This window comes from Bubalus bubalis, chromosome 5, assembly GCF_019923935.1.
Source record: "Bubalus bubalis isolate 160015118507 breed Murrah chromosome 5, NDDB_SH_1, whole genome shotgun sequence".
Lineage (NCBI taxonomy): Eukaryota > Metazoa > Chordata > Mammalia > Artiodactyla > Bovidae > Bubalus > Bubalus bubalis.
The window spans coordinates 54,379,872-54,389,101 of NC_059161.1; the positions used below are offsets into that span (position 1 = coordinate 54,379,872).

The 9,230-nt window shown below is 48.9% G+C and overlaps 1 long non-coding RNA gene across 1 annotated transcript; it reads left to right on the forward strand.

Moving 5' to 3' along the window:
* Window positions 1–701: 701 nt before the first annotated feature.
* LOC123333573 lies at window positions 702–1,599 on the forward strand. The gene is made up of 2 exons (XR_006550948.1): window positions 702–1,155; window positions 1,315–1,599. It is a non-coding gene; the product is annotated as an uncharacterized LOC123333573 (long non-coding RNA).
* The last annotated feature ends 7,631 nt before the right edge of the window (window positions 1,600–9,230 follow it).

A 9,230-nucleotide genomic window follows, 5' to 3' on the forward strand; every position in this document is an offset into this window, starting at 1 on the left:
GATCAGAAAGATCAGGAAAGCAGGGTAGCTGGTGTTTGGTTAGGGCATGGAGCTCAGGGCAGAGTTGCAGGAACTTTGGAGCAGTACTCTTGCCTGGAAAATCCCACGGATGGAGGAGCCTGGTAGGCTCCAGTCCATGGGGTCGCTAAGAGTCGGGCACGACTGAGCGACTTCACTTTCACTTTTCACTTTCATGCATTGGAGAAGGAAATGGCAACCCACTCCAGTATTCTTGCCTGGAGAATCCCAGGAACAGAGGAGCCTGGTGGGCTGCCGTCTATGGGGTCACACAGAGTCGGACACGACTGAAGTGACTTAGCAGCAGCAGCAGCAGCTCATCTCTACAGACAGTGACTTCCCGGAGGACATGCTTCCAGAATGGTCCACTTGGGCTGTTGTTCTCACTTAGATAATCACTGACTGCAGTATAACTGGGACACAGTTGGTTCCCGTCTTGGCACTCCCAGGGTGAGGTGGGAGGGAGGTGGGGCTGGTGTCCTCGGTCTCTGAAGGTCAAAACTGCTCCTGCCAGGTGGCTGAAGCTGGGGGTAGGGAGAGCAGCCCCTATAAGGGCAGACCCAGGCTGGGTGGTTGGGAAGGAAGAGGCAGGAGGAAGGAGCCTGGACCTAACACCAGCAGCTGTGCCCCTTTGTGGGGGTAAATAAAAGCCAGCTCCCAGGGAGTGGGGTGGGCAGAGGTGCACCTGTGATTCCTCCAAGAATCATCCAGACCTTGGCTGATGCTCCGAGTGTGGGGGCTCATGGGAGGGCTTCCCTGACTGCCTCATGGCCCCTGACCGGGAGGCTCAGGGCTGTGTTGGGGAGAAAGAACACCTGCACTGCAACAAAGTACAGCCTCTTGCTGCTGCCAGGAGCCCCGAGGCAGAGTAGGGAGAGGAGTAGGAAGGGAGATGGTCACGGTGATGTCGCAGTCCAAGAAGAGCCACCCCCACCTGGCGTATCTTTTTTAATGCTGGAGGCAGTTCTGCGCAGTCCACATAATTAACTCCATTTTACAGATGAAGAAACCAATATTCAAAGTGGTTATGCAGCTTGTCCAAGATTATACAACTAATTAGGAGTGGAGAGTGGGCTCATTAGCCTCTCCAATGAGCCAAAGTACCTGTGTACCTCTCTGGGGATCCTGTTTCCTTAGGTATAAAATGAATGCTTTGCTTTCCTTCTGCCTTGATGGTCTGCACCCTCTGGGCTGCTCCAGCTCTCACCATGGGGTCAGCTGGGGCTAAGTCTGTGTCCAAACTCCTCACTTCCCAAGATCTTTGCTGATATCTCATTTTTCTGTGCTTTCTTGGAGGAAGCTGAGTGGACACAGACAGAGGCCACGTAACTGCTGAGATCAATGAGATTCGGTCACCAAGGCAAGTGGAAGAGGCTGCGATGTTTTAGTGAGTCCCATCTCCATCTTGAAGAAAGAGGAGGCATCTGGCCCACGTGTCCCCGTTGAGGATGGGGACCTTTGCAAATCCAACACCATTCACCTCTGAACGACTGTTGTCTTCTCTTGAAAGTCATTGAGTTTCAGCTCCTCTAAAGGGCCCTGCATGATGCAATCGTTTTAACTCGAGAGTGCTGCCCTCAGTTTCCCTGGGAATGTGAATGAGGTCCCTCTACTTCCTGATCTGAAGGCAGGCTTTCCTGAGGTCAAGCCCGGGACGGGCTCTCTCATCTTTGTGGGGACCACCGTGCGTCTGTCAGTAGCTCTTCTCCTCTGGGGTCTCCAGGCTCCTACTGCCTGGGTACGTCAGCGCTTACAGGAGATGGGAGAACAAGACAGTGACAAAACATAGAAATAGTTTCATTCCTTGTTTCCTGGACCAGGCTTACCAGACGCTTCTAGGAAAGGAAGAAGGAAAATAGGGCTAGTTCTTGGTGCCTGTGACGGAGGCTACTAAGCCTGGACATTGAGACTGACTGAGTGAGCACTGCTCCCAGCTGGCTCTTGGATATTTTACTTCTTACCTTGTGTCTACTGAACACCTACTATGTGCAGCACATTGAGCTGTGGCTTCAGGAACGGGCAGAGTTGGTTATCAGTTGCTGAACCAATAACATTTCCCAATCTCTTCCTTCCTTTCTGGTCCAGTAGGCCACCCCCAAGACCCAACCTTGATTAAGGACCTTGCAAGGAAAGTCACACACACAAAAGGAAAGTCTTCCAGGGAAAGATTTTCTCTGTGGAAAAAAGAGAAATGGGGAAAGAGGTTGTCCTCCTATTTTGTGATGTGATTGCCTGAGGCTGTGTGGTTGGCCGCCATCTTGCCACTTTGAGGGGAAAAGGCAGACACTAAGGATGGAAGAGGGGGAAAGTGGAAGGCAGTAAGTCCTTGATGACTTCATCACACTGAATTAACCGATTCTAGACCTGGGGATATTCGTAGGCTTCTTGATGTGTAAGATAATCAATATCCTTATTGTTTCAGTTATTTTGATTGGGATATGATATTCTGTTTCTTACAGCCAAAAGCATCCTAACTGATAAACGCAGACAATAGACTCTTTCCCTTTAGGAGATTAGCATCTAAGGGAGATGGGAAATGCACCCCTGAGACCTCTGGGAAGCCCTTACTGACTCAAGCCATATTCATAATGCATAGTTGGGTCTTATTTTATTAAAAAAGATCCTTTCATAGAAACCATGTGTTATACAAGTTATAATTCTCCAGTGACTTCATAACTGTTTCTAAGACACTTTGCCTGAACTAACGATTGGTTTTCAACTCACAACACCTCTTAATACTGTAGAGTTTCTTTCCTCTGTTTTGACAAGTGGTAAACATCTGAAAATCCCTATCATTCGAATGAAGTGTTTTGTAAACAAGGTATCCTTTACCAAATCAGTATTACTTTATCTCATTTAATTTCAGATTTTGGAAATAAGTGTCCTAAAGAGAATGATTTCTCCTGAATATCAGGCTGTATGATCACATCTATTATTTCCAAAGACCAGACTCGGGATGTTCATACCTTCATTATTCCAAGTGTTAGTGTATCCTAATTGTTCCATGTGTGATGTTAAAATGTGATGTTAAAATGGTGCTTGTGGCTGAAGCTTGTGAACCATACATACATCATTCAAAGGAGTGGGGAGACTGCAGGATTTACTGTGGAGTTTTCCAAAATTTAGTAACATGAGTCTCAAACCCCTCATTCTTAGTAAAGTCTTTGAAGAGTGGTGATGGGAAATTAGGAAGTGGATTTAAAGAAAGAGAGCTCTTGCTGAGCCCAAAGCAGGGGTCATTCATTGCCACTCCCCCGCCCCCATTGCCCCCCACCCCTACTCTAGCTCTCTCCTCTTTAGCTCTCCTCTTTACAAGTCTAGAAGCCAGTTCTCAGACTTACTTGTTTGGTGAGTGGTTTAATTCTGCCAATGAGATGCCCTGGAGCTAGATTTGAAAGCCAAGTAGCAGTCAGAGCTATTCTGTCTCTTCCAGCATGGCAGAAGTAGTGAGTGCTCTGCCCAATTTGAATTTTCCCAGTGGATTCTCTGTTTTCCAGTCAGTGTCCTGCCTCAGGGCTGATGGGAAGCTGTGAACATCAGCAATGGTTTCTGCAGTTTTCAGACTCCAGGTAGCACAACAACTTCATGACCTTTAGGATCACTGCCATGGTGATAAACCTGAAATTCTGTGATGGGCTGGAGAGGCACTCCTAAATCTCTCTCCTCTAGCCTTTCCAAGAATTAGACTGACACCTGATTTCTGCAAAGTTAGCCAACTGGAAATTTAAAGGGAACTTTCCATTAGACTTCTCCCACTTCTAACACCAATTGCAAGTTCAAGAGCTTCCAAAAGAACTTCAGTTTTGATAATTCACTAGAAATACTCATAGAACTCATTAAGATTGTAAAGGTCCATCTAGTCAAGGCTATGGTTTTTCCTGTGGTCATGTATGGATGTGAGAGTTGGACTGTGAAGAAGGCTGAGTGCTGAAGAATTGATGCTTTTGAACTGTGGTGTTGGAGAAGACTCTTGAGAGTCCCTTGGACTGCAAGGAGATCCAACCAGTCCATTCTGAAGGAGATCAGCCCTGGGATTTCTTTGGAGGGAATGATGCTGAAGCTGAAACTCCAGTACCTTGGCCATCTCATGCGAAGAGTTGACTCACTGGAAAAGACTCATGCTGGGAGGGATTGGGGGCAGGAGGAGAAGGGGACGACAGAGGATGAGATGGCTGGATGGCATCACCGACTCGATGGACGTGAGTCTGAGTGAACTCCAGGAGTTGGTGATGGACAGGGAGGCCTGGTGTGCTGCAATTCATGGGGTTGCGAAGAGTCGGACATGACTGAGCGACTGAACTGAACTGAACTGAATAGGAAAAGGGTATAAATCAAAATCAGTCAAGGGAAGAGGGGCACACAGCAGAGCCCAGGAAAGTTCCAAGTGTGGGCTCTTCATTTTCTTCTCCCTGTGGAGTCAGGATGCTTTAGTCTCTTGGCATGTGTGACAACACACACAGAGTACTGCCAACCAGGGAAACATACACTCTTTCACCTTTCTGATGAAAAGAATAGGTGGTTTCTATTTTCTTGTCTGAACCATGACCAATACAGGGACATAGAAGATATATCCTCCTTCACCTCAAGTCCAGATGAAAGGGTTTTAAATATAATCACCCAGCTCAATATGGATCCCCTTCAGATCAGAGGGTACGTAGTCCATGGTCTCAGTCCCCCTTGAAAATATAAAAGGCAAGAGGCAGCAGCTTTGTGAGGAGAGGAGCAAGGCTGGGAAGTTTCTGCCACCCCAGGACTGACCTGCACTCCTGGCATCTGCCAGGGCAAAGGGTACAGGGTGATACCCTGCACCACTTTTGACCATGTGTGAGAGAGGGCTAGTGTGGGCCATCTTAGGACCTGTCCTAGAGGGTCACCTGGACAGAACCAGCTGAAAGAAGTTGAAGGGAGTGCTGACAGCTTAGGGGCTGAGGAAAGAGTAAGGAACCAACAGGAATGGAGGTACTTTGACACAGGTCAGGGGAACTGTGGACAAGAGAGCCCCAGCTTTGAGGGTGTCTCCAGACATGCCCTCATAAATGCACTTGAGACAAGAATCTTCCTTCACTTAAGAGGGAGTCATGCCAGATCACCCAGCAGTGCCAGTCAAGGGAGAATTTTCTGCTCTCCACTTCCTGTTTCTCTTCCCTCCATCAGCCCAGTTCCAATCCAGTTCTGAAGCTGGACAGAAGGAGTAGAATCCTATGGTTGGAGGGGCTGGAGAAGACAGTGACCACATCCACCTGTCCAGCCTCACTGCCCCCAAGGCGTGGGATCCAGGAGTGGAGGGAGAGGTCTCCAGCTTGGATCAAGAGTGGAATCTTGACTAAGCCTCAGGGCTGGCATTTTAATTATTAATATTAAACCAAGACTTGTGATGGTGGGGACTGGAGAACTGTTTATTACATAGGAGTGGTCAGGAGAGCCATGGAGCTGCCATCTTTTCATCCAAGGGCAGGGAAAATGGGCTTCCAGGAATATGGTTTAAAGGAAATTGGGAGGTAAAACTAGAGTTGTTAACTCAAGGTAATAGTTACACAGATTTGCTCTCTCCTCTTGGTGGTTTCTTGACTGTGGCTGGGGGATGTGTGTGTGTGTTTTATTTGCAAACCCCTATAAGTTGTGCCTGGTACCTTACTTTTAATAAGTGATTGGGGGATGAGTGTCAGTTTCTTTGGGTTGCAAGGTACTATATCAACTATCAGCTATTGCCAAGGTGACTCCGCTCAACAAGCTACCCCAAGCTTAGTGCCCCAAACAAAGAATATTTGTTCCTTGCTTATGGGAGGGTTCATTTGATCTCAGTTGAGTTTATCTGGGCTTGACTGCAGATTGTGAGGTGGGTCCAGGTCTGTTTCATGTGTCTGTCCTCTTTTGGGGGGCAGGGGCCACCCTGGGTGTGTACTTCCCATGGTGAGAGGCAGGTGTGCAAGAGGGCAAGCCCAGCTGCTCCTGTTGTTCAAAGTGAGTAATGTGGATGAAATTCAAGTAGCAGTGAGATGCACTTGGGCTGACCTTGAAGTCAGTACGCTGAGAGGGGAGTGAGAGATTAGGGTCGGTAATTCAGTTGGTTGCAGCTACCAAGTACATTTTTGGTCCACACCTAATCAAAGATAAGGGATTGCCTTGAGTCACCCACTTGTGGACTGAGGTCTCAGTGCAGGAGGGGGTGCTAAGGCCACTGCTGGGAAGTCAAGTCACTGGGGACACTTGGCCTGGCCTTGGGAGCTCTGGTTGCTCAGCCTCACTCTGCTGAAGTCCCAGAATTCTCTGGGTTGAGACTCTTGACTTCAAAAGAGGGCCTTGGCCCCTTCGGCTGAAACTAGGGCTGGTCAGTCCCGGGGGTGGGAATGACCCCTGTGCCCTGGGTAGGGTCCATGCTTGGTGTAATGCCGTGCTGTCGCCATCTTGAAATACTGAATCATATTTTTGGACAAGGAGCCCTATGCTTTCATTTTGCACTGGGCCCCACAATTCCTTTAGCAGGACCCTCCCATGGGGACGCAGGTTTCCTGAAGATTTACTGATGTAATTCCAGCTTTGGAGAGACTGCAGCTCACTCGCCGCTCATTCTTTCAGCAATAATAGCAAAGATTATGGCCACCATTTATCCAGTGTCCTGTAGCACCAGACGCTATGCTAATAAAGGTTTTACAAACATCATTCCAAGCCTTACACCAGCCTTGCAAGTTTTTCACGAGACTAAATGTCATTGTATTGAATAACATATAATTTATCCAAGATCACACAGCCAGCTCTTGAATCTAACCTCATTTCTCTCCTGTGCCTTTCTGTTAAATGATTTTGCTGTTTTGTCGCATAAGCTGAATAGAGATCTGGGGATGCAGGGTACAGCCTCTGCTCTCAAGGGGTTAAACATCTTACTAACAATACTTGCAAACACATAGCACTGTGTGTCAGACAATGTTCTAAGCAATTTATACATATGTCAATTCATACAAAAGCAATCCATTGTTTTTGGCCTCATTTTATAGAGGGGGAGCTTCTCTGGTGGTTCAGATGGTAAAGAATCCACCTGCCAATGCAGGAGACTGGGTTCAATCTCTGGGTTGGGAATGGCTACCCACTCACTCCAGTATTCTTGCCTGGAAAAGTACAGAGGAGTCTGGTGGGCTGCAGACCATGAGGTCACAAAGAGTCGGGCATGACTGAGCAACTAACTCTTCCACTTTCACTTTATAGGGGTGAACACTGAAGTATAGTGGAAGTGAGTTCCTCATCCATGGTCACCTGGCTGGAAGATGGTAGGGCCAGGCTTCAGGTTTAATCACTTGCTATACCACCTCTCACCTTGGCACAGCCAGGCTTGTCTCTGCTTTGGTGATGAGCAGAGAAACATAAGTGAACTATCTCTACTCTGTATCAGGTTCTGTGGATACAGCTGTGGGAGTGGAAGGGAGACAGGCTGGGACCTGAGACCTGGGACCCTTTACCAGAGTCCTTGCACCTAGACAAACCTCTCCTCCAGCAACAGAATACGAAGAAACTACAAGGGACTGAAAATAACTGCACGCATGCTCAGTTGGGACAACTATAAGCAGTAAGATACAAAAAGGCCACAAACCAACTGCCACTTCTGAGCTGCCAAGAGCAAAAGCGGGGGACTGTGCGTGATCCTCGCATTCTGCACCACTACAGGGGTGGGCAGACCATCCCCTGCCCAACCCTGTGCCTGCTGTTACCCCATTTAAGGAACCAGCTGGCATGTCCCCCCATCCCCCAGGGAGTGGGCAAGGCACCTGTTACCAGTTTTCATTCCTTCCTGCTGTAGCACGAGTCCCAATAAAAGCCTTGCCTGAATTTCTCTTTTGGACTCTTATCGATTTCTATTGATTGAAGAGTCCCAGGACCCAGGTCAGTAACAGAAGGGAAATGGGAGGCAGGTGAGCTGGGAGGTTGGGACTCCGATGTGACATGATAAGGTGCTGAGGTAAGGGGGTGGCGTGGGACACAGACATGAGGAAGCAGACTCTGCACACACAGCTAGAGGGAAGCTACCCCATGACGGGGATTCAGAGCTGTCTGCTCCAAAGCATGCTGACTGCTTGTTCTGTGCTTGGATCCCGAGGGTTTATTTTTTCATGTCTCTTCTCGGCATACGCTCTGACCAGGCTGCTCCCTTTTGAAGAAAAGTCTTTCCATCCACCCGTCCTGAGTCCTTTGGTGCCATTTGTGCCTCCCAAGTAAAGCCAGACATGAGGAAAGGCTTAGCCAGGCAGAGCCGCCTCCAGGCCTGCCGGAGACTGTGACACTTTGTCGCGAGACTGTGTGTGCTTGTCACTGCACTCTTGTTCGGCCCCACGCGGAACTCACCTCACACCAGGGACCCTGCCTGCAGAGGTTCATTTGAACAGTAACTAGCAGAGGCATGCTGGGGAGCTGTAGCTTATGAAACCATCTCCCACATTCCGAATGGCAGTGTCTGTGGTTCTGGGCTGGTTTTGCCGCCTTTGATCACCATGCAGGTAACTGAGGACTGATGGGTTATCTTGACTAGTATTTAGGCAAGGATGGTCTACTGTGTGTGTGAAACCTAACTTGGATGGAGGAGAGCCTGCCAGGTGAGTGAGAGCAGGTGAGGGAGGGAGGGACAGAAAGGAAGGAGCAGGGCGGAGAAGATGGGGAGAGGGTGGGGGAGATGGGGAGGACTGGGAACAGGCTACGGTTCCCTGCAGAGTTTGGGGGCTGGGCTGTGATGTCCACAGGACTGGTGGGGTCCTCTTCAAAAGGGCTTTTTAAAGAGAAAGATTACACCTTGGTGGCTCAGCGGTAAAGAACCCGCTTGCCAATGCAGGAGATGCATATTTGATCCCTGCGTCGGGAAGATCCCCTGGAGAAGGAAATGGTAACCCACTCCAGTATGCTTGTCTGGAGAATCCCATGGACAGAGGAACCTGGCAGGCTGCAGTCTATGGGGTCACAAAAGAGTCAGACGCAACTTAGCAACTAAGCAACAACATCCCGTTGCGAATGCCTAGAGCAGTTCTGTGTTGCATGGGGCTCCTGGGGCTTCCCAGATGGCGCTAGCCGTAAAGAACCCGGCTGCCAATGCAGGAGACGTAGGTTCAATCACTGGGTTAGGAAGATCCCCTGGAGGAGGCTATGACAACCCACTCTAGTCTTCTTGCCTGGAGAATTCCACGGACAGGGGAGCCTGGCAGGCTGCAGTCCATAGGGTTGCCAAGAGTTGAATA